This window comes from Martes martes (genome assembly GCF_963455335.1).
Source record: "Martes martes genome assembly, chromosome: 9".
NCBI classification, from domain to species: Eukaryota; Metazoa; Chordata; class Mammalia; order Carnivora; family Mustelidae; genus Martes; species Martes martes.
Window position 1 is genome coordinate 40,968,146 of NC_137896.1, and position 24,049 is coordinate 40,992,194.

General features: G+C 37.2%; 1 protein-coding gene across 2 annotated transcripts in view; it reads left to right on the forward strand.

Moving 5' to 3' along the window:
* Positions 1-24,049, forward strand: part of PCSK2 (proprotein convertase subtilisin/kexin type 2) — a gene marked incomplete at its 5' end in the record, with an annotated part of 255,695 nt that overhangs the window by 14,188 nt on the left and 217,458 nt on the right. The window lies entirely within an intron of this gene.

The window sequence follows — 24,049 nt, forward strand, 5'->3', positions numbered from 1 at the left end:
CCTATACTTTCTTGGTTGAGGGTTGCACCTGAGGGGTATCAAATTCCCAGAAATTCTGCCTTCCCTAGGTGGACCAAACATGCTTGCAGAAGTAGAGATGCATGGAGAATCTGGCAAATATAGGCACTGTCTGCAGGTGGTATCCCGGGTGGACCATAAGAATGAAGGTGAGGGGGCGCCTGGGTGGCTCAGTGGGTTAAAGCCTCTGCCTTCGGCTCAGGTCATGATCTCAGGGTCCTGGGATCGAGCCCCGCATCGGGCTCTCTGCTCTGCGGGGAGCCTGTTTCCCTTCCTCTCTCTCTGCCTGCCTCTCTGCCTACTTGTGATCTCTGTCAAATAAATGAAATGTTTAAAAAAAAAAAAAAGAATGAAGGTGAGGCATTAACATCATCTGCCACACAGAGGGCATCAGCCAGATAGAACATAGGTTCTGACTTCAAGAAGTCAGATGAATAGAGTGCTCTTTGTAAATAAATGGCAATATGTTTAGTAATAGATTTATGATATAATACCCATGAGGCAATGACTGTCAACAGAAAGGAAGTCTTCCCGGGTCATGCAATGTCAAGTTGAGGTGAATTTGCATTGAGACTCATGATTTCAACAGAGCAAAAGGAAAGAGGGTTTATAGAGGATGCCATAACATATGCAACAGAATATACCAGGACGGTGGAAGGATTGCAAGTAGTTTTGTCTGGCTAGATGCTGAAAGAGACTGAGAAAAGAGCTAAAGAAGTGGACTGGGGTCAGTTTATGAGGGGTCACTGGCACCATATAGGGGAGCTTGGATTTTGTTGATAGGTGGAAGGGGGTGTTGAAGGATACTTGGAAGGTATAACAGAATGGCCATATACAGGAAAGCCTAGGATGACAAGTTGAGCTAACAGTGAGTTGGAGGAGCCCAGATTTCCAGGTTCTTCTGTCTTATGGAATCACTCATGTCCTGGAAGCAGGTAGCACCAACCCTTTCAACAGATGACGCTGCTAGGGAGTTAGGTTACATGTCTTGGATTCCATTGCCACTGGCTGACGACATCAAGGATACTAAAGGATTTCTTGTCTTTGAAGCCACACTATATGGCTGATAGAGTCAACCAGTTATATCCATGAAATGTATTCCAGTTAAGAACAAAATGATTAAATATGTCCTACTTCTTCCCTTGACATATAAATAAGTGAATCTAAAGCAGACCTTCTGACTTGGGAGCTAAAAAGAAAAGCCAGGACAGTAGTGTATCACTGACATCCCAGTAGATCTGACAGGCAGTTTATTCTCTGATATGCCAAAGGAATAATGTATATTCTTACATTTTCATTTCTGAAATGGAAATTTTGCCTGAGGCTAGAAAGAAACTCTGGGTGAGGCTGAGAATCAGGTACCCTCTATCTGTCTCACTACCTGATTGTCATTTTAAACTTGATATAAATTAGGTGTTTAGTTCTTGGGAGGAAATCATAGTTTGAATCCCACTGTAGACTATTTGCTCAATACAGCAAACAACCATGTACCATGCAAGCTGTTGAACTGCTGCACTCCTGGTGGTAGGAAAGAGTGCCTTCTAGAATTACAGAAGGGTTGAGTGTTGTCCATGGAGGCAAATGCTCAGGAGTGGCTTAGGAATGTACCTGGTGTCCTGAGTGCTAAGCCTTGAGGTCAAGGTCTCCATTCTCCCTTCCAGCCTCCCCTCAAATAGCTAATTCCTCCCTTGGAAACAGTTAATTCTAAAGGAACATCCATCCATGCATTCATATTTTATTAGCAGGTTTTTTTTAAGATTTTTATTATTTATTCACTTGATAGACAGAGATCATGAGTAGGCAGAGAGGCAGGCAGAGAGAGAGAGGAGGAAGCAGGCTCCCCGCAGAGCAGAGAGCCCGATGTGGGGCTCGATCCCAGGACCCCGAGATCACAACCTGAGCCGAAGGCAGAGGCTTAACCCACTGAGCCACCCAGGTGCCCCTATTAGCAAGTTTTTATTGAGTCCTACAGAGATAAGCACATTGGAAGGGGGGGATTCTACAGACAGAAAGGTGACATATTTAGATTTATGTGCAAATGAAAGCATGTTATAAGTTCCCCAGGCCAGTTTATTAGATGTCACCTGACCTGATGACTCCATCCAGCTTTAATAAATACCTATTTTATGAGTTGGGATGTGGAAAATTCTGCTTCTATACACAAAGGACCTTCTCAGACAAGGCTAACCTTATAACATGCCCTGATAAGCATGTTAATATATATATATATAATATATATATTCATTATATATGAATGATACTCACTGTCGCATCTGGTTATGCAAAGAAATGACATCCTCACTCCACAGGCCTCCTCCCATTGACAGAGGAGCTAAAGGCACATATAAACAATTAGGCTTCTCTGCTGCATGAGCGGCAGCTGTTCAAAGGAGCTGTCAAGACTTCCACTCCTCTAGTGAAATCATATTTACTTTATTCATCTAAATAATGTGGTTTGTTTGCCTTCTGTATGAAATCGTCTTGCACTGTTTCTCATTGATTGACTGTTATGAGATAGCATATCACTTTCTGGGCTTCCATATGCCTTTCTGTTAAGAATGGAATAGCTTCTTACTGAGTACTTTCAATGATTGTATTCTTTTATAGTTTTGGAGTCATCATGTTTATTCAAAATGTCCAACTCCGTATCCCTATTTTCTTCACTGCCCAACAATGCTTTCCAATATTTAAAAAATGAGGAAAATAAAAGTAATAATAAAAATAAAAAATAAACATACTTTCTACTCCATTCCCAACATGTTGCTCCCCGGTTGAGTAATTATAGCATCAGAATCCACTGAAATAGGCTACATATATATTTTTAAGACATGTTTTTTGAAGAAATTTTAAGTTTACAACAAAATTAAGAGGTAAAAAGATTTCTTATATACCCCTGACCCCCCCGCCCACCACTACATGCATATCCTCCTCTATTATCAACATCACTCACCAGAATGATAATTTTTTTTTTTAACCAAGGATGAACCTACACTGACATATTGTAATCACCAAAAATTCCGGTAGGGTTCACTCTTTTTGTTATAAATTCTATGGATTTGGAAAAATATATATAATGACATATATCATAGTATATCATTATACTAACATACAGACTATTTTGACTGCCCCTCAAATCATCTGTTCTCTACTGCTCATCTCTCCACTCTGCTACCCTTGGAAAACACCGATCTTTTTATTGTCTGCACAGTTTTGCCCTTTTAAGAATATTGGAGAATTGGAATCATACAGTATGTAGCATTTTCAGAACAATTTCTTTCACTAATAATATGCATTTAAGTTTCCTCCATGTCTTTTTATGGCTTGATAACTCTTTTTTTTTTTTTTTAAGCACTGGATAGTATTTTGTTATCTGTATGTACCACAGTTCATCCATTCACCTACTGAAGGACATCTTGGTTGCTTCAAGTATTAGCAATTATGAATAAAGCTTCTCTAAACACCCACGTGCAGCTTTTTGTGTACACAGGAATTTTCAAACTCTTTTGGGTGAATACCAAACAGTACCGTTACTCAAATGTATGGTAACCATAGGTTTAGTTTTGTAGGAAACTGCCAAATTGCCTTCCAAAGCGGCTGTACAATTTTGGATTCCCACCCGCAGTGCAAGAGAGTTCCTGTTGCTCCATCATCTTACCAGCATGTGGTGGTGTCCGTGTTCCAGATGTCAGCCATTCTAATAAATATGTAGTGGTATCTCTTATATGATGTGGACTTTCTCTTCATATGCTTATTTCCCACATGTATGTCTTCATTGGTGAGGTGTCTGGTAAGATCTTTGGCCAATTTTTTAACTGGGTTGTTTGTATTCTGAAATGCTGAGTTTTAAGAGTTCTTTGTTTATTTTGCATAATGGTTCTTTCTGTGTCTTTTGCAAATATTTTCTCCTAGTCTGTGGCTTGTCTTCTAATTCTCTCAATATTGTCTTTCATAGAGCAGAAGGTTTTAATTTTAATAAAGTCCAGCTTACCATTTCTTTCATAGGTTGTGTCTTTGGTGTGGTATCTAAAAAGGCCTCATATGCCCAAGGTCATCTAGATTTTCTACCATCTTATTTTCTAAGAGTTTTATAATTTTGTGTTTTTCATTCAGGTATATGATCCATTTTGAGTTAATTTTTGTGAAGGATGTAAGGTCTGTGACTAGACTTTTTTTGCAAGTGAATGTCCAGTCATTCTAACATCAGTTGTTAAAGAAACTATCTTTATTCCATTGTATTACTTTGCCTCTTCTGTCAAAAATCAGTTGACTATACCTATGCAGGCCTCTTTCTGGACTCCTAGTTATTTATCAGTTAATCTGCTGATCAGTTAATCTGTTCTTTAATTTGTTCTTTCACAATTTGTGAAAGCTCACTTAATCTGTTGATCAGTTAATCTGTTCTTTCGCAAATTCCATACTGCCTCAATTAAGGTAGCTTTATAGTAAATCTTGAAATCAGGTGTTAGTTCTCCAGCTTGATTCTTCTCATTCAATATTGTGTTGCCAATTTAGGTCTCTTCCCTCTATTTATAACCTTTGGAATCCATTTATCGATATCCACAAAACAACTTGCTAGGATTTCGATTGGGACTGAACTGAATCTATAGATCAAGTCGGGAAGATTTTACATCTTAACAATATTAAGTCTTGGCACCTGGGTGGCTCAGTTGTTAGGTGTTTGCCCTCGGCCCATGTCGTGATCCCAGGGTCCTGGGATTGAGCCCCACAGTAGGCTCTCAGATCGGCAGGAAGCCTGCTTCTCCCTCTCCCACTCCCCCTGCTTGTGTTACCTTTCTTGCTGTATCTCTATGTCAAATAAATAAATAAAATCTTTTTAAAAAAAAATCAAGTCCTGCTATCCATGAACATGGAATATTTCTCCATTTAATTACTTCTTTGATGTCACTGATCAGAGTTTTATAAATTTCCTCAAACATACCCTGCACATGTTTTGTTAGATTTATATCTAAGTACTTCATTTTGTGGGGTGTTAATGTAAATGGTATTGCTTTATTTCAAAGTTTACTTTCTCATTCGTAGAGTAGGCTTTATTTTTAACTTATCCAGTACCCTCACATTTGGATGTTCAGAAATGTGTAAGAAAGTAGCATTGAATGTGCCCACAAATATGTCTTGGGCTCAGTCTGTAAATTCACTATTAGGTGGATGAGATCAGAATAGTTAATCTGAACTTAAGGTAGTTGCATTTAAAAGACGGTACATTGCAACAGGACCATACACCATGATATGTGTGATATCCCTGCCAAAACACATAATATCAATCTAATGATAAGAAAACATTAGGGACACCTGGGTGGCTCAGTGGGTTAAGCCTCTGCCTTCGGCTCAGGTCATGGTCTCAGGGTCCTGGGATTGAGCCCCTCATCAGGCTCTCTGCTCTCTGCTTCCCCCTCTCTCTCTGTCTGCCTCTCTGCCTACTTGTGATCTCTCTCTGTGTCAAATAAATAAATAAAAATCTTAAAAAAAAAAAAAAAAGAAAGAAAGAAAACACGAGACAAAGGAGCCTCGTTGGCTCAGTCAGTTAAGCCTCTGACTTTTGCTCAGATCATGATCTCAGGGTCCTTCATGGCTCACTTTGGGCTCTGTGCTCTGCGGAGAGTCTGCTTTTCCCTCTCTATCTTCTCCTCCCCAACTCATGCTCTCTCTCTCTCTCAAATAAATAAGTAAAATCCTTTAAAAAAAATTGGACAGCTCCCAACTGATTGGCATTCTACAAAATAATTGTCCTGTAATCTTCAAAAGTATTAATGTCATGAAAGAAAAGACAGACAAACTAAGAAACACTTCCAGGTTAAAAAAAAAATTGGAAATTACATCCCACAAGTGATCCTGGATTGAAGCTTGGGTCAGATTTTTTCTCAACCACAAATATTGTTAAGACAATTGACAGTTATAAATGATGTCTGCAAACTAGAAAATATAATGATACCTGCACTGCCTTGTTGTTAGGAAACAAATACTGTCTACAAATTAGACTCAGAAAATTCAACCAAATTAATATGTACATATAGAAAAAATGAAAAAGAAAACACAATAAATGTTAATGACTGAGGACTCTGGGTAAAAGTTCTATGAACATTGTTAACCCTATTCCTGAAATTTTTCTGTGAGTTTGAAATTATTACAAAAATAAGAAATTACCCCCAAAGAAGATATATTGGCTCAAAACTAAATAACATTCAAGTCTCTCCCTCTAGGAAACTGAGAGAATTCAGTTTTCTCAATAACCATGAGATTTCATCCAACTTCTACCACTATAGAACAGTATGAAATTGATCAGATTGTTTAACTTTCTGAACTTCACTTTTTTTATCTATATAATCCAGATGTCAACTAGAAATGCCTGAACTTTAGGGTCTAGATAAGATTCACTCAACCCCCCCCCCCAAATTTTGTGACCTGTAGAAGTCCTAAACTCTTCTCAACATTCCTATAAATTCTGAGGGCAGAAGCTGGATCCCCTTTTCACTTCTGGATCCACTTTTCTTCTCCCAGTAAATCTTTTTAGTTAACAAATTGTGTCTTCAACCCACACATGCAATTTTTATTCTTCATTATGCTAACAGGTGTGAAATTCAGCCTCATCATCTTGGGCTGTCAATCAGACTATCCCTACACTTGCTCTGGATGGCAGCTGTGACTTCATAGTTGATATAGTAGTCTGTGTTTTTAAAAAAGCTTTCTATCTCATGATGGGAATAGATATTTCATCTCTGTATCAGGTTAAACAAATGACTTTTTGTTGTTTTAATTAAGAAATAAAATCATGCTAGAAAATATTCCTTTCCCTTCCTTTGCCCTAAAGTTGACATTCCAACATGTCTATTTGTAAGCTTCAGAATTCTTGTTGAGATCAGCTTACCTTGCACACAATCCAGGGAACGAGTAATGGTCTCTGGGCAGGTATCAGTAACATGCAGGGTCCCTCCCCTGATTGGCCCAAAGAAAGACAAATCCTATGTAGGAAAGAAATTTGAGCGAGAGTAAAAAATAGGAGAAAGAGCCTGGGCTTCAAAGGCAGCCAGACCTAGCTTCAAATGAACTTCGCTGCACTTCTGTCTATTCATACTTGAAACAGAAATAAGAACACCCACCTTACAGGACTGCTTCAATCAGAAAATGAGGTAATTTTTTTTGAAGAAACTGACATAGGTGGCAAGATGAATTTACAAATGGATCTTTTCTTTGAACTGTTTTCTGCTAGTACAGCAACATCTTGGTTTGTGGTTTGAGAATGACTCCCTGTGTGTGTCAATTATCCTATCTAGCAGATCCTGAAATGTTGGCATTCATGCCGTACCTTCTGGGGGAAGATGGCTATTGAATGTCCCAAAGCATCAGCTGGTCCATGCAACATCTTCAGGGTGGGCCTCCTGGCATGCTCTGATTATGGTACACTGATTTTATTGATGACCCAATTTTTGGCCTTCCTAGATTTGTCCTGGAATTTTTAAATCCTCTCTATTCTGACTGTAAGCTAGTCTCTGATTTGCTTTGGCCAAAAGAATATGGTAAAAGTGCTGGTGTGCCAGTTCTAAGCCTGGGACTCAAGAGCTTACACATTCCCATTTAGTTTTTTTTTCACTATTGTATTTAATTTTGGAACCCTGCCTCATCCATGAGAACAAATCTGGGCAAAGACGAGGTGGAGGAGAACTGAGGTGCCCCTCTAATAGCTAATCAGCACTCAGAAGCCAAGCCAACTCCATAAACTACAACTGACTACACATGCATGAAGTCACCCAAGACCTGAACTCAGTAAGTCTAAACTGTTGACCCAGGAAATTGTTAGCTAAATAGATGGTTGCTGTTTGAAGCTACCAAGATTTGTGGTTCTTTGTAATACACACCATCATGGTGCTACATGACTGAACCCTGAGTGACTGCGAAGTTTCTTCCAATGCTAGAGAACTTTAATGAGGACCCACGGAGCTCTTCAGCCATCAGAGTGGCAGCCTTCCTCCACAGGTTTGCCCGCCCTTCCAATGCTCAGACACTGATTATGTTCTTCGAGGTTCTCTGTGGCAGCAGAGGTATCTAACAGTGGCCCTAGGGAGCCATAAGACTAAGGAAGAGTCAACCTGGCAATTCAAAGACCTGTACCCCTGGGGCTAATAATACATTATATGTTAATTAAAAAATAATAACTTTATGTATTTATGCAAATGTATTGCTAGTGGCATATATTTTATAATAATTAAATGTTTTTATTCTATTAAAAAAAAGACTAAGGAAGAGTCTTTTGCAGAAATAGAGGTGGTCTTTACCTGTTGTTGTCTAGACCCACTTTTTGTCCCTTTCTTTCTTTTTTTTTTTTTAAGATTTTGTTTATTTATTTGACAGACAGAGATCACAAGTAGGCAGAGAGGCAGACAGAGAGAGGAAGGGAAGCAGGCTCCCTGCTGAGCAGAGAGCCTGACGCGGGGCTCGATCCCAGGACTCTGGGATCATGACCTGAGCTGAAGGCAGAGGCTTTAACCCACTGAGCCACCCAGGCGCCCCCTTTTTGTCCCTTTCTTTCCACAGTAAAACAGGAAGAAGTGAGGGGACTCAAATAGCTTAGAAGTGTGAACCTAAGTCTTCCAAAGAGGAGCAGCTTTGGTTGCAAGAAAGATGCAAGTCAGTAGGGGTGAGGGTTTACAATCTAGGTATAAGAGATTGCTCAGGCTGGGGGGCATGATTGTAATACAGGCCTTTGTTATCTCCTTTTCTGCCTTTTAACTCTTCTTCTCTTCCTTTCTGTCCCCAGAAACTTCCATTCCATCAGCAAATCTGAATTGAAGTAATTGGCTAGCTATGATTTAGGGAGTTAGCCCTCCCAGAGATAGCTGCACTTTCATGAGAACATTCCCTTTCTCCCCATCCTTATTGCCGACTGCAGAGATTGCGTGTGATCCCAGGAAATCAAGAGTGGTCTTAGGAAAAGTCAGTGTAATGCAGAATCTAGATCTGTCTATATGCAGGGCCCAAAATGAAACTGATACCACTTCTAAATATATATGTATATACCACTTCTGATTTATTTATTCATCTGTTGATGGACATATAGGTTCTTTCCATAGTTTGGCTATTGTGGACATTGCTGCTATAAACATTCAGGTGCACTTGCCCCTCTAGATCACAACATTTGTATTTTTAGGGTAAATACCCAGTAGTGCAATTGCTGGGTTGTAGGGTAGCTCTATTTTCAACTTGGGGAATCTCCATACTGTTTTCCAGAGTGGCTGCACCAGCTTGGATTTCCACCAACAGTGTAGGAGGATTCCCCTTTCTCTGCATCTTTGCCAACATCTGTCATTTCCTGACCATCTAATTTTAGCCATTCTGACTGGTGTGAGGTGGTATCTCACTGTGGTTTTGATTTGTATTTCCCTGATGCCGAGTGATGTTGAGCACTTTTTCGTATATCTGTTGGCCATTTGGATGTCTTCTTTGCTGAAATGTCTGTTCATGTCTTCTGCCCATTTCTTGATTAGATTATTTGTTCTTCAGTTGTTGAGTTTGATGAGTTCCTTATAGATTTTGGATACTGGCCCTTTATCTAATATCTCATTTGCAAATATCTCCTCCCATTCTGTTGGCTGTCTTTTGGTTTTGTGGACTGTTTCCTTGGCTATGGAAAAGCTTTTGATCTTGATGAAACCCCAATAGTTCATTTTTACCCTGGCTTCCCTTGCCTTTGGCAATGTTTCTAGGAAGAAGTTACTGTGGCTGAGGTTGAAGAGGTTGCTGCCTGTGTTCTCCTCAAGGATTTTGATGGATTTCTGTCTCACATTGAGGTCTTTTGTCCATTTTGAGTCTATTTTTGTGTATTGTGTAAGGAAGTGGTCCAGTTTCATTCTTCTGCATGTGGCTGTCCAGTTTTCCCAACACCATTTGTTGAAGAGCCTGTCTTTTTCCCATTGGACATTCTTTCCTGCTTTGTTGAAGATTAGTTGACCATAGCGTTGAGGGACTATTTCTGGGACCTCTATTCTGTTCCATTGATCTATGTGTCTGTTTTTGTGCCAGTACCATACTGTCCTGATGATCACAGCTTTGTAATAGAACTTGAAGTCTGTAATCTTGATGACACCAACTTTGGTTTTCTTTTTCAACATTCCTCTGGCTTTTTGGGGGTCTTTGCTGGTTCCATATAAATTTTAGGATTATTTGCTCCATTTCTTTGGAAAAAAATGATGGTATTTTGATAGGGATTGAATTAAATATGTAGATTGCTTTAGGTAGTGTAGATATATTTGTTCTTCCAATCCATGATCACGGAACATTTTTCCATTTCTTTGTGTCTTCCTCAATTTCTTTCATAAGTACTTTATAGTTTTCTGAGTACATATTCTTTGCCTCTTTGGTTAGGTTTATTCCTAGGTATCTTATAGTCTGGGTGCAACTGTAAATGGGGTTGACTCCTTAATTTCTTTTTCTTCTGTCTTGCTGTTGGTATATAGAAATGCAACTGATTTCTGTGCATTGATTTTATATCCTGACATTTTACTGAATTCCTGTATGAGTTCTCACAGTTTTGGGGTAGAATCTTTTGGATTTTCCATATAAAGTGTCATATCATCTGCAAAGAGTGGGAGTTTGACTTCATCATTGCTGATTCAGATGCCATTTATTTCTTTTTGTTGTCTGATTGATGAGGCTAGGACTTCTAGTACTATATTGTATAGCAGTGGTAATAGTGGACAGCCCTCTTGTGTTCCTGACCTTAGGGGAAAAGCTCTCAGTTTTTCCCCATTGAGAATGATATTCGTTGTGGATTTTTCATAGATGGCTTTGATGATATTGAGGTATGTACCCTTTATCCCTACATTGTGAAGAGTTTTGATCAAGAAAGAATGCTGTACTTTGTCAAATGCTTTTTCAGCATCTATTGAGAGTATCATAAAGTTCTTGTTCTTTCTTTTATTAATGTAGTGTATCATATTGATTGATTTGCAGATGTTGAACTGACCTTGCAGCCCAGGAATAAATCCCACTTGGTCGTGGTGAATAATCCTTTTAATGTACTGTTAGATCTTATTGGCTAATATTTTGGTGAGAATTTTTGCATCCATATTCATCAAGGATATTGATCTGTAATACTCCTTTTTGATGGGGTCTTTGTTGGTTTTGGGATCAAGGCAATGCTGGCCTCATAAAAGGAGTTTGGAAGTTTTCCTTCCATTACTATTTTTTGGAACAGTTTCAGGAGAATAGGTATTAATTCTTCTTTAAATGTTTGGTAGAGTTCCCCTGGGAAACCATCTGGCCCTGGGCTCTTGTTTGCTGGGAAATTTTTGATGACTGCTTCAATCTCCCTACTGGTTATGGGTCTGTTCGGGTTTTCTATTTCTTCCCGGTTCTGTTTTGGTAGTTTATACGTCTCTAGGAATGCATCCATTTCTTCCAGATTGTCAAATTTGCTGGTGTATAGTTGCTTATAATACATTCTTATAATTGTTTGTATTTCTTTGGTGTTGATTGTGATCTCTCTTCTTTCACTCATGATTTTATTAATTTGGGTCCTCTCTCTTTTCTTTTTGATAAGTCTGGCCAGGAGTTTACCAATCTTATTAATTCTTTCAAAGAACCATTTCCTAGTTTCATTCATTTGTTCTACTGTTCTTTGGGTTTCTATTTCATTGATTTCTGCTCTAATCATTATTATTTCTCTTCTTCTGCTGGTTTTAGGAGTTCTTTGCTGTTCTTTTTCCACCTGCTTTAGGTGTAGGGTTAGGTTGTGTACTTGAGACCTTTCTTGTTTCTTGAGAAAGGTTTGTATCACTATATACTTTCCCCTCGGGACTGGCTTTGCTGTGTCCCAAAGATTTTGAACAGTTGTGTTTTCCATTTTCATTTGTTTCCATGAATTTTTTAAAATTCTTCTTTAATTTCCCAGTTAATCCATTCATTCTTTAGTAGGATGCTCTTTAGCCTCCATGCATTTGAGTTCTTTCCAACTTTCCTCTTGTGGTTGAGTTCCATTTTCAAAGCATTGTGGTCTGAAAATATGCAGGGAATTATCACAATCCTTTGATATTGGTTGAGACCTGATTTGTGACCCAGGATATGATCTGTTCTAGAGAATGTTCCATGTGCACTAGAGAAGAATGTGTATTCTGTTGCTTTGGGATGGAATGTTCTGAATATATCATTGATGTCCATCTCATCCAGTGTGTCATTTAAAGCCTTTATTTCCTTGTTGATCTTTTGCTTAGAATATCCATTTCAGTGAGGGGGGTGTTAAAGTCCCCTCCTATTATTGTATTATTGTTGATTGATGTGTTTCTTTGATTTTGTTATTGATTGGTTTATATAATTGGCTGCTCCCATGGTAGGAGCATATATATTTAAAATTGTTAGATCTACTTGTTGGACAGAACCTTTAAGTATTGTATAGTGTCCTTCCTCATCTCTTATTATAGTCTTTGGCTTAAAATCTAATTTATCTGATATAAGGATTGTCACCCCAGCTTTCTTTTGATGTCCATTAGCATGGTAAATTGTTTTCCACCCCCTCACTTTAAATTTGGAGGTGTCTTTGGGTCTAAAATGAGTTTCTTGCAGACAGCATATCGATGGGTCTTGATTTTTTATCCTTCTGATATTCTGTGTCTCTTGATTGGGGCATTTAGCCCATTTACATTCAGGGTAACTATTGAAAGATATGAATTTAGTGCCATTGTATTGCCTGTAAGGTGACTGCTACTGTGTTACTATATATTGTCTCTGTTCCTTTCTGATCTGTTACTTTTAGGCTCTCTCTTTGCCTAGCGAACCCTTTTCAATATTTCTTGTAGGGCTGGTTTGGTGTTTGCAAATTCTTTTCATTTTTGTTTTCCCTGGAAGCTTTTTAATCTCTCCTTCTATTTTCAATGACAGCCTACTAGCAGGATATAGTATTCTTGGCTGTATATTTATCTCGTTTAGTGTTTTGAATATATTATGCCAGTCTTTTCTGGCCTGCCAGGTCTCTGTGGATAAGTCTGCTGCCAATCTAATATTTCTACCATAGTGTGTTAGAGACCTCTTGTCCTGAGCTGCTTTCAGGATTTTCTCTTTGTCACTGAGACTTGTAAATTTTAATATTAGATGTCAGAATGTGGATCTATTTTTATTGATTTTAAGGGGTGTTCTTTGCGCCTTCTGGATTTTGAAGCTTGTTGCCTTCGCCAAATTAGGTAAATTCTCTGCTATAATTTGCTCCAATATACCTCCCCCCTCCTTCTTCTTCTGGGATCCCAATTATTCTAATATTGTTTCATCTTATGGTATCTCTTGAATTATTATCTCTTGAATTATTCCCTTGTGGTCCAGTAGTTGTTTATCTCTATTTCTCTCAGCTTCTTTATTTTCCATCATTTGGTCTTCTATATCACTAATTCTCTCTTCTGCCTCATTTATCCTGGCAGTAAGAGCCTCCACTTTTGATTGCACCTCATTAATAGTTTTTTTTTTAATTTCAACTTAGTTAGATTTTAGTTCTTTTATTTCTCCAGAAAGGGATTTTATTTCTCCAGAAAGGGATTCTCTAGTATCTTCCATACTTTTTTCAAGCCCAGTTAGCACCTTGATAATCATCATTCTGAACTCTAGTTCTAACATCTTAGTAATTTCTGTATTGATTAGGTCCCTAGCCATCAGTACTGCCTCCTGTTCTTTTTTCTGAGGTGAGATTTTCTGTCCTATCATTTTATCCAGTTAAGAATAGATGAATGAGAGAACAAAATACTAAAAGGGTAGCAATGGCCTCAGAAAAAGATATACTAACAAAATCGGAAGAGACACAAAACAGGGGGAGAAGAAAAGAGGAAAAAAAAATATATACATATATGTGTGTGTGTGTATGTGTGTGTGTATATATATATATATATTAGACTAGTGAATAGAACAGAGCCTCACATTTGATTTTGGGTGTATTTTGGTCTGTTAGAAGAAACTGCCTCCCAAAATTTTAAAGAAAGAAAAACTTGTATATATATAAGTTTATATATATATATATATAATATATACTTATATATTAATATTATATATTAATAATAATATAATAATAATATAATATAATAATATATATAATAATATTATTATAATTATATATATTTATATATTATATATTATATACATTTATATATTATATATTATATATATTTATTTATATTATATATTTATTTATATATTATATATATTATATATAATAATAATATAATAATATATAATATATATTATATATAATATATAATAATAATATAATAATATATATTATATATTATAATATTAATATATTATATATTATATAATATATATAAATATATATATATAAGTTTACCCATATATATGGGTAAACTTGATGAAGGGATGGAATATGAATGTAAAGATGAAAATTTAAAAAAGATTCTAAAAAAGGAATTGATAAGATAAGAAGTTTGTTGGAAAAAAGAAAAAAAAAAGAGTAAAGAATGTGATCAGGCTGGAGACTAGAACAAAACCATGCACTAGATTTAGGGTACACTTTGATCTGTTAGAGGTAACTGTATCCCAAAATTTTAAAGAAAGAAAAAGCTGTATGTACACAAAAAATAAGGTTAAATACAATAAAGGGATAGAATATGACTATAATAATGAAAATTTAAACAGATATTTTAAAAAGGTATTGATAAGATAAAATAGTTTAAAAAATGTTAAAATAGAAAAGAGGAAAATTTTTAAAATAGAATAAGAAAAAAATAAAATTTAAAAAATTTAACTTTGAGAGACTAAAGAATCATGGGAAAAAAGCCATGAATTCTATGTGCTGTATTCCCCTAGCTCTGGAGTTCAACAGTTCTCATTGGTCAGTGAATTTGGTCTTGGCTGGATGTTCTTGCTGATCTTCTGGGGGAAGGGCCTGTTGCAGTGATTCTCAAATTGTTTCCCCAAGGCAGAAATGCATCACCCTTGCCAGGGGGCATGTTAAAAAATAGGCTAACGTTTGCTTTTGGGAGCTTTTGTTCCCTGAACACTTTCTGTACAGCCTTGGAGGATGGGAATGAAGGTGGCAGTCTCCCATTCTGGCCCATAGTAGCTGAGAGCTCAGAGCCCCACTCCTCAGTATGCCTTCAGAGAAAAGCAGTCAATCCCTCCCATCTCCCTGGTCTCTGGCCACACTCCGAGCTCACCTGGCCTGTGACCGAGCACACGGTCTACCTCTGGCACACGGCCCCATTTGGAGTCTCCAGACCCAGCAGATTCCTGCCATGCACTCCCATGCTGCTCTTCCTGGAGAAGGAAGGAGGGGATCTCTCTGGATCTGCCACTTGTGGGGTCTCTGCTCAAAGTGTAGTGGTATGACTGTGCCTTAGACCACAGTTTAAGGTAATCTTGAGCTGAGAGCCCACAGCTCAGTGCTGTCTCTGCAGCCAGCTTGCCTGCTCTGATACCTGGGAGCTCTGCCACTCTCAGAAACTCCTGTTCTTTCTGTGACCCTGGGACCTGAGACCACACTGTCCCTGTGAGGGCTCCACCCCTGCTTAGCCTCTGGAGTGATGTTCCTCAGTGGAGCAGACTTCTAAAAGTTCTAATTTTGTGCTCTGCTGCTCCACCACTTGCTGGGAGCTGGCCCTTCCCCTTGCAGTCTATCTTCTTGTCACTTTGGATTCACTTCTCTGCATGTTCTACCTTCCCGAAAGTAGTCGCTTTTCTGTTCCTAGAATTGCTGCTCTTCTTCTCTTTGACCTCCTGTTGAGTTTGTAGGTGTTCAGAATAGTTAGATAAATATCTAGCTGAACTCCTGGGACCTGATGATATCAGGCCTCCTACTCCTCTGCCATCTTGCTCCTTCCCCAAACCAGAGAGTTTTAACTGTCTGGAGGGTCTGGACCCATTTAAGAATCTCTAAAAAACTGTGGGGTCTGTTGGGAACAAGCAAATGCATAGAAGCACAAAATCTGGGGTCAAGGCCATGCTTACAGCCCTTCTGGAGCATCTATGGATTCTGTAAATGGATCAAACTCTGGTCCAATGGAAAGCAGGCAGTGGACTCTGGGAGGATTTCATATGCATTTTGTTTGCTTCATAATTGGCTGCCAGCTCCCTGACATTCCCTCTTATTGAGGAATGGGAATGTGTGGGCTCAGGGAAAAGCTTTAGCTTGGAGCCATGGCTATCAGGGGGGAAAGGAAGCAAGAGGGAAGGAATAAAGGCAATAGGAAGTGTTGCTGGGACCCATAAAATTTTGCAGCATAATGAGAATTTCTAAAAACTCTGCAAGTCTGAGCTAGCAACATTATTATACTGTCACCCAGCCTGAACCTTCAAGCTGACAATTTGCTGTAAATTCTTCTTTCGCTTGTTTTTCTCCTTCCTTCTGGAGCCAAGCATATTTTGTCTTAAGAAAAAAAAGGTGATGGCATAAAAGAAGGGTGTGTGTGTGTTTGTGTCTAAGTGAAGAAAACATTTGAAAATACACTAAGTGCTGATATATATGAGAGGTTTCTTTCTGGAACACTCAGGTGAGTGTTTCAGGACTTAATACTATTTCTAATATGCCTTTTCTATTTATAAGATTAGCATTCTACTTGAAAAACTGGGGAACGCATGAGCATTATATCATCGAGGTCTGTGTAGGCAGTAACCTTATACTACTGCATAGCTACACAGCATCTGTCTTTCTCTGCTTGTGGTGGCCTCCTGCTTGCACACTGATCTCCTCAGACAGCCCTTCTCAGATGCTCAGAGGACAACAGATTTGGGCTCTACAACCCAAAGAGGCAAAACGACATCAAAAAATAACACATGCCTGCAAACTAATTTTATGTTAGGTCTGTGACCAGTCAGTTTGCCTATTTATTGCCACTTTCCAATTTCAGCTCCATGAGACCAGTTAGCTCCATCTTGGTCCTAGCCAAAACATTGCTCCTAATCAGAGAATCCCAGGTCTTGCGTTCCAAAAACATAGCAGAGAGGAGGTCACTCACCAGCTTGGCTGTCCTTCAGTCACACTTGTCTTCATTAGGAATTCCAGCCTGCAAACTCTCAGATTCATAGCCATAGTTGCAAAGGCATCTGGGGCATAGACCAACGCTGCAGTGGAAACAGCATGATGGGAAGTGTGCTGATTTCTAGTCAGGAGACCTGGGATTTCTACCAGGAGTTCCTTCTCAACTGGGAGAGCCCTGCCCCTTCCTGAGCCAGAACCTTTCCTCATTTTATAAAATGAAGTGGTTAGTCGGAGACAAGGTGCAAACCAATTGCCTCCAGGGAACATAACCATTGTCCTCTGTAGGTGACAATAGGATATGATGGGGCCTCTGGCTTGAATGTCCTCTTATGGACATTCAAATTTAATTTTTTAAAATATTTTTACATCTTTTAAATTTCTGTTTGGAGATAACTTTAGACTTTTTTTTTTTTTTTTCCAAAAACAGCACATGCACACTGAGGTTCATAGTGGCATGATTCACAATGGCCAAAAGGTGGAACCAACCCAGGTATTCATCAACACACAATATACATTCAAGGTATATTTAGCCTTGAAGAGGGAGTGAATTCTGACACATGCCACACATGGGTGAACCTTGAAGATACTGTGCTGAGTGAAATAAGCCAGTCACAAAAAGAAAGATACTGCCTGATTCCAGCCTTTCCCAAGTTATGGTTACATAACCATAGCACAAATATCAAAGCCAGGAAAATAACTGATATAATATTACTAATCAACCTATAGACTTGGTTAAATTTTTCTCATTACTATCTTTTCTACTGATCTGGGATTCAATCAAGGATATGCAATCACAAAAGTAATATTATCTTCTTGCTGCATCATATCATGAAGCACAGGATTTTGGTATATTTCTTCTCCAGTGAAGCTGACTTGACCAGTTCTTTAAAACAGTATCTCTCAGGTTTCTCTATTATAAAGGTATTATTTTTCTTTATTTATCATCTTATTTCACCCACTAAGTTTAGTATCATTGCTGATGCTTGCCAGTCACAATTATTACCATGGTGTTTCCTAAAGGGTGGTATCCAATTTCTACCATTACTTCCATATTATTAATTTGAATTCCACTCTAAGGAAGAGTTTTCCTTTTGCCTCCACTAATTTCTGAAAATCAGTAAAACAAAGCCAGAATAATGTCCCTCCAATGCTCATTGGTGCTTGATAACATCAAAGTACTTTCTAGTGTTAAAATTCTCAGATTCATCATGTCCCCCACAACAGGAAATAAAACTCCCAAGTTTATACCAGTTGACAGTGATCAGAGGCACAAGTCTTTGGAAAGCAAAAGGTCAGCACACTTATATTTTCTTTCCATTTCCATCCTTTATCCACCCTCACTTTTAAAGTCAAATCCTGACATACCCTGAATGTATCAGTGGGGTTAAGCAGAAAAAAACATTCAAGAACCACTGAGCCTGGAAAATGCACATGAAATATTTAGTTTAATTTGTCCTGGAGAAAGTGATTTTAAATGAACAGGAACTAAATCACAAAAACTGCAGTGTTCTAAAAGATTTTCATTCACACACCAGACTCCTAGACAAGTTTGCTGCACCTTTGAAGTTCATCCAGTATCTGCTGCTCTGGCCCCAAGGCTCCCTCTCCACAGTGCCAAGAAGGTCATTTGAAGGACCCTTATGGAGCTGTTTCAGGCTGGTATCACCAATTAACAGACAGAACTATTAGTGTAGAATTTCAAGTTTGCAAAGTCCTAAAAGCTGGGAAACAAAACTCTTTTTTAGCCAGCTATTTGTTTCTCATTATTTGTTGCTGAGTAACAAACCAACCTAAAACTTAGTAGTGTAAAACAACAGTGATTTAATTATGTTCATGGAATTGGAACCAGAAATTCAGACAGGGCACATGGGAATTCAGGTGGGAAGACTTAGTAGCTGAAGGATGATTAGCATGGCTGGAGTCTGGGATCATCCAAAGATTCCTCATTTATATATTTAAATATTTTTATTTATTTATTTATTTGACAGACAGAGATCACAAGTAGGGAGAGAGGAAGGCAGAGAGGAAGGGAAGCAGGCTCACCACTGAACAGAGAGCCCAATGCGGGGCTCAATCCCAGGATCCTGGGATCATGACCTCAGCCAAAGTCAGAGACTTTAACCCACTGAGCCACCCAGCTACCCCCCATTTATATATTTGCACCCAAAATGGGATGACTTCAAGACTTGGCCCAACCACGTTTGTCAACCAAAGCACTCCACAAGTCTCCCAAAGTTTCTTGGGCTTCCTCACAGCATGGCAGCCTGGGAGTCGTTCAACTTCTTAGATGGCAGATCAGGACTTTAGGAGAAAGTGTTCTGGTGAACAAGGCAGAAATAGCATGGCCTCTTATGACCTAAACTCAAAAGTCGCATCATTTCCACCATATCCTTTTGATCAAACCAGTCACATTCCTCAGATTCAAGAGTTGGGATCATGTATTCCATCTCTTGATGGGAAGACTGTCAAAGAACTGGCACCTATGTTTTAAAAATAGCCACACTCTTCAAAATTGAAACATTAGGAAAATACATACTTTAATAAAAATGAAAATATTTGCTTTGTTTGAATAACTTCCCTTCCTCCAGAAATTTCGTGCCACATTCCCCAGATATGCTTCTGACTGAAATAATCTCTCCTTAAGGTTCCAATGGCCCCTTGCCCATAACTGTGTTGGAGCACACTATACTCTAAAAATACTTGCTAACACTTACTGAGTGCTCACTATGTTCCAGGCGTTATTCTAAGAACTTTCCATGCATTATCTCACTTAATTCTCAGACAACATGAGAAGGAGACACTCTTATTTTATAAGTGAATAAATAGAGACCCAAAAGGGTTAAATAACTTGCCAGAGGGCCATGTTAAGTAGACAAGCCAGAATTTAAACTTTAAACCAAGGCACCCAGAACTCATGCTTTTAAATCATTCTATCACAGAGTATCATTTATATGCTACTGTGTGTATATAGGACTTCCCTGGTGGATTGAGAGCTATTTTCATGTCATATTTACCCTTGGCTCTCCAGCACAAAACACAGCACCTAGTTTATGACAAGCAATAGCAAGGGGCATAAAAGACACGAACAGGGAATTCAAAGAGAAGGATTTAAAGTGTTTAATGGACATAGGAAAAGATGTTTAAGCTTTAAAAACAATTAGAGAAATCCAAATAAGATGGCATAGTTTGTTTGTTAAATAGGCATAATTAAAATGTCCAATGTTGTTGAAAGTAATGGACAATGATATTTTTATCCTTACTTTTTAGTTGTTCTTATACAACTTCATAGGAAACCTGTTGGGGGAATATTTAGGGGCACCTGGGTGGCTCAGTCGATTAAGTGTTTTCCTTTGTCTCAGGTCATGATCTCAGGGTCCTGGGATCAAGCCTTGCATTGGGCTCCCTGCACAGTAGGGAGTCCACTTCTCCCTCTGCTTCTCCCCCGCTCATGCTCACATGCACGTGCGTGCTCTCTCTCTCTCAAATAAATTTTTAAAAAGTCTTTTAAAAATGCTAATGTTCATAATCTCTACTTAAATGACTGAATTCCTGGGATGTATCCTTCAAGAAAACTCTCGTCTATGCATACAGTGACATTTACAAGGCTGTTCATCACAGGATTTTTTTAAAATAACACTTTTATTGAGACATAATTCATAAATCATAAAATTTGCCCTTTCAAAATATACAATTTGGTGATTTTTAATATATACAAAAAGTTGTGAAATCTTACCATGATCTACTTTTAGAACATTTTGATCATCCTAAAAAGGAACCTTGTACCATTATCAATCACTCTGTGTTGCTGTCTCCTCTTAGCCCCTGATGTAAACACTAATTTACTTTGTATTTCTATGTGTTTCTCTGTTCTGGACATTTCATATAAAAGAAGTTATACAATATGTGGCATTTTTTTTTAATCTGGTTTCTTTTCGTTAGCCTGTAGTTTTTAAGTTTCCTCTGTGTTGTAGCATATAACAATGTTTCATTTATTTTTGTTCTCAAATAACATCTACATACCACATTTTGTTCATCCTTTCATCATTTGGCTAACATTTAAGTTGTTTCTAGTTTTTACCTACTGTTAATACTGCTATGAAGAAAATTTGTGTGCATATCTTCGTGTAGACATATGCTTTCATTTCTCTTGGATATGTACCTATGGTTAGAATTGCTGGATCATTTCTTTAACATTTTAACATGTTGAGTAACTGCCGGAGTGTTTTCCAAAGTGGCTGTGCCATTTCATTTTGTGGGTTTCTGTTTTTTTAATTTTCTTGATGATTTTTCTGGTTGTGAAAGCACAAACATTCTTAATTTTAATGAAGTCTGATTTTGGAGGTTTTTTTGTCCTTTGTACTTTTGGTGTCACATCTAAGAAGTCATTGCCTAACCTAAAGTCATGAATATTTACTTCTAAGTTTTATTCTTTATTGGTAGTGCACCACCTCTTACATTTAGGGCTATAAATAATTTTGAGTTAAAATTTTTATGTAGTGTAAGGATAAGGATCCAAATTCATTCTTTTTGTGTAGATATTCAGTTTTCAAGGATGACTTGTTGAAAAGACTACTTTTTCCCACTGAATTTTCATTGCACCAAGGTTAAAGTCAATTAACCAGAAGTTACTATAAATTATTTCTAAACTCTCAATTTTATACCATTGAACTCTCTGACTCTCCTTATGCCAATACTCGACTGTTTTGATTACTGTAGCTTTGTATTAAGTTTTGAAATGGGAAAGTGTGCGTATTCCAACTTTGTTCTTTTCAGAGATCACTTTGACTATTTGGGGTCCTGTGAATTTCCATATGAATTTTAGGATCAGCAAATATGGGGAGTATTACCATCTTAAAAATCCATGAACATGGGATGTCTTTCCATTTATTTATACCTTCTTTAATTTCTTTCAGTTATGTTTTGTACTTTTCACTGTACAAGTCTTGTACTTCTTTTGCTAAATTTATTCTCAAGTATTTTACTTATTTCATATTATTGTAAATGAAATTGTTTTCTTAATTCTATTCTTGGATTGGTCATTGCTAGCATATAGAAATATATTTGATTTTTGTATCCTAATTTTATATATTACAACCACATGGGGCTCATTTGTTAATTTGAATAGTTCCTTTGTGGATTTCTCAAGAATTTTTATGTACAAGATTATGTCTTCTGCAAATAAAGATAATATGCCTTTATTTTTATTTCTTGCCTTATTGTCCTGGCTGGAACTACCAGTACACTGTTGAATATAAGTGGCAAGAGCAGACAAGCTTGTCTTAAGGGGAAAGTATTCAGTCTTTCAATGTTAAATATGATGTTGTTTGTTTTCATAGATACATTTATCAGATTGAGGAAATTCCCTTTCATTCTATTTTTTGAATGTTCTAACATAAACGAGTGTTGGATTTATCTAATGATCACTTCAGTAACACTTTTTTAAAAAATACTTAATTTAAAAATATATAGTTTTTTTAAGTATTTATTGAGATGATCATGTGGTTTTTGTCCATTATTCTATTGATATTGTTATTATATTCAATGATTTTCAGCTGTTAAAACAACTTTGCATTCCTAAGATAAATCCCACTTGGTCATGATATATAATCCCTTGCATATGTTGCTGGATTCCCTTTGCTAGTATTTTCATGAGGATTTATGGACTGATATTTATGAAGGATAATGACCTGCAGTTTCCTTTTCTTGTGATACCTTTGTCTGTGATACCTTTCTCATATGAGGGTAATATTGGCCTTGATGAATGAGTTGGGAAGTGTTCTTTCAACTTCCATTTTTTGGAAGAGTTTCTGAAGGATTGATATAAGTTCTGTAAACATTTCCCTCTAAGTACTGCTTTAACTGCACCCCAAAAGTTTTTAAATTCTGTGATTTTGTTTTCATGCATCTCAAAGTATTCTGGAATAGTCAATGTGGTTTCTTCTTTGACCCCTTGATTATTTAGGAGTAGGTTGTTATCCAAATTTCCAAATTTTTCATCTCTTATTGATTGTTAATGTAATTAGAAACTATGATCAGATAACATATTTTGTGTTATTTTACTCCTTTTAAATTTGTTTAAGATTGATTTGTGGCCTAACATATGATTGATCTCAGAGAAATTTCCATGTGTACTTGAGAAGATTAGGACTTCTGCTATAGTTGAGTAGAATATTCCATAAACGTCTCTTAGGTTTAGCGGGTTTTTGGTTTTGTTCAAGGTTTCAATTTACTTTTTGGTCTGCATATTCTTTCTACCTATTATTGAAAATGGGCTGTTGAAGTCTCCAACTGTTACTGATGCATTGTCTATTTTTCCCCTCAATTTGTCAGTTTTTGTTTTGTGCATTTGGGGACTTTGTTGCTACATGCATATATATTTATAATTACCTGTCTTTTTGATGTATTAACTCTTTTATCACCATAAAATGTTATTCCTTGTCTACAGTTACAGTTTTTGTTAAAATCAACTGTATCTACTATTTGTATAGCCAGTCCTCCTCTCTTTTGGTTACTGTTTATACAGTATATGTTTTCACATCTCTTGACTTTAATCAATTTATGTATTTGAATCTAAAGTGTGTCTCTTGTAGATGCATATAGTTGAATAATGGGGTTGGAGTTTTTTTCATTCATTCTGTAAATCTCTGTTTTTTGATTGGAATTTTCAATCCATTTACATTTAATGTACTACTTAAAAGATATTTACACTTGCCATTTTACTATGTGCTTTCTATATGTCTTATAAACTTTTTTCTTCTTTTCTTTCATAATAGCCTTTTTGAATTAAATATTTTTAGTGTACCATTTTAATTACCTTTTTGCTTATTTTACTATATGTTTTGTAGTTATTTTCTTGGTGGATTACCTGGAAATTATAAAAATAATTTAAACAATAAATAATTTAAACAGATTAATACCAACTTAATTTCAAAAGTATACAAAATCTTCACTCCAATGTAGCTATGATTCTTTTCCCATCTTTTGTGCTATTATTGTTGTACTGATATATCTTTATACATTATAAGACCCCAAACATAGTTTTACCAGAGGATA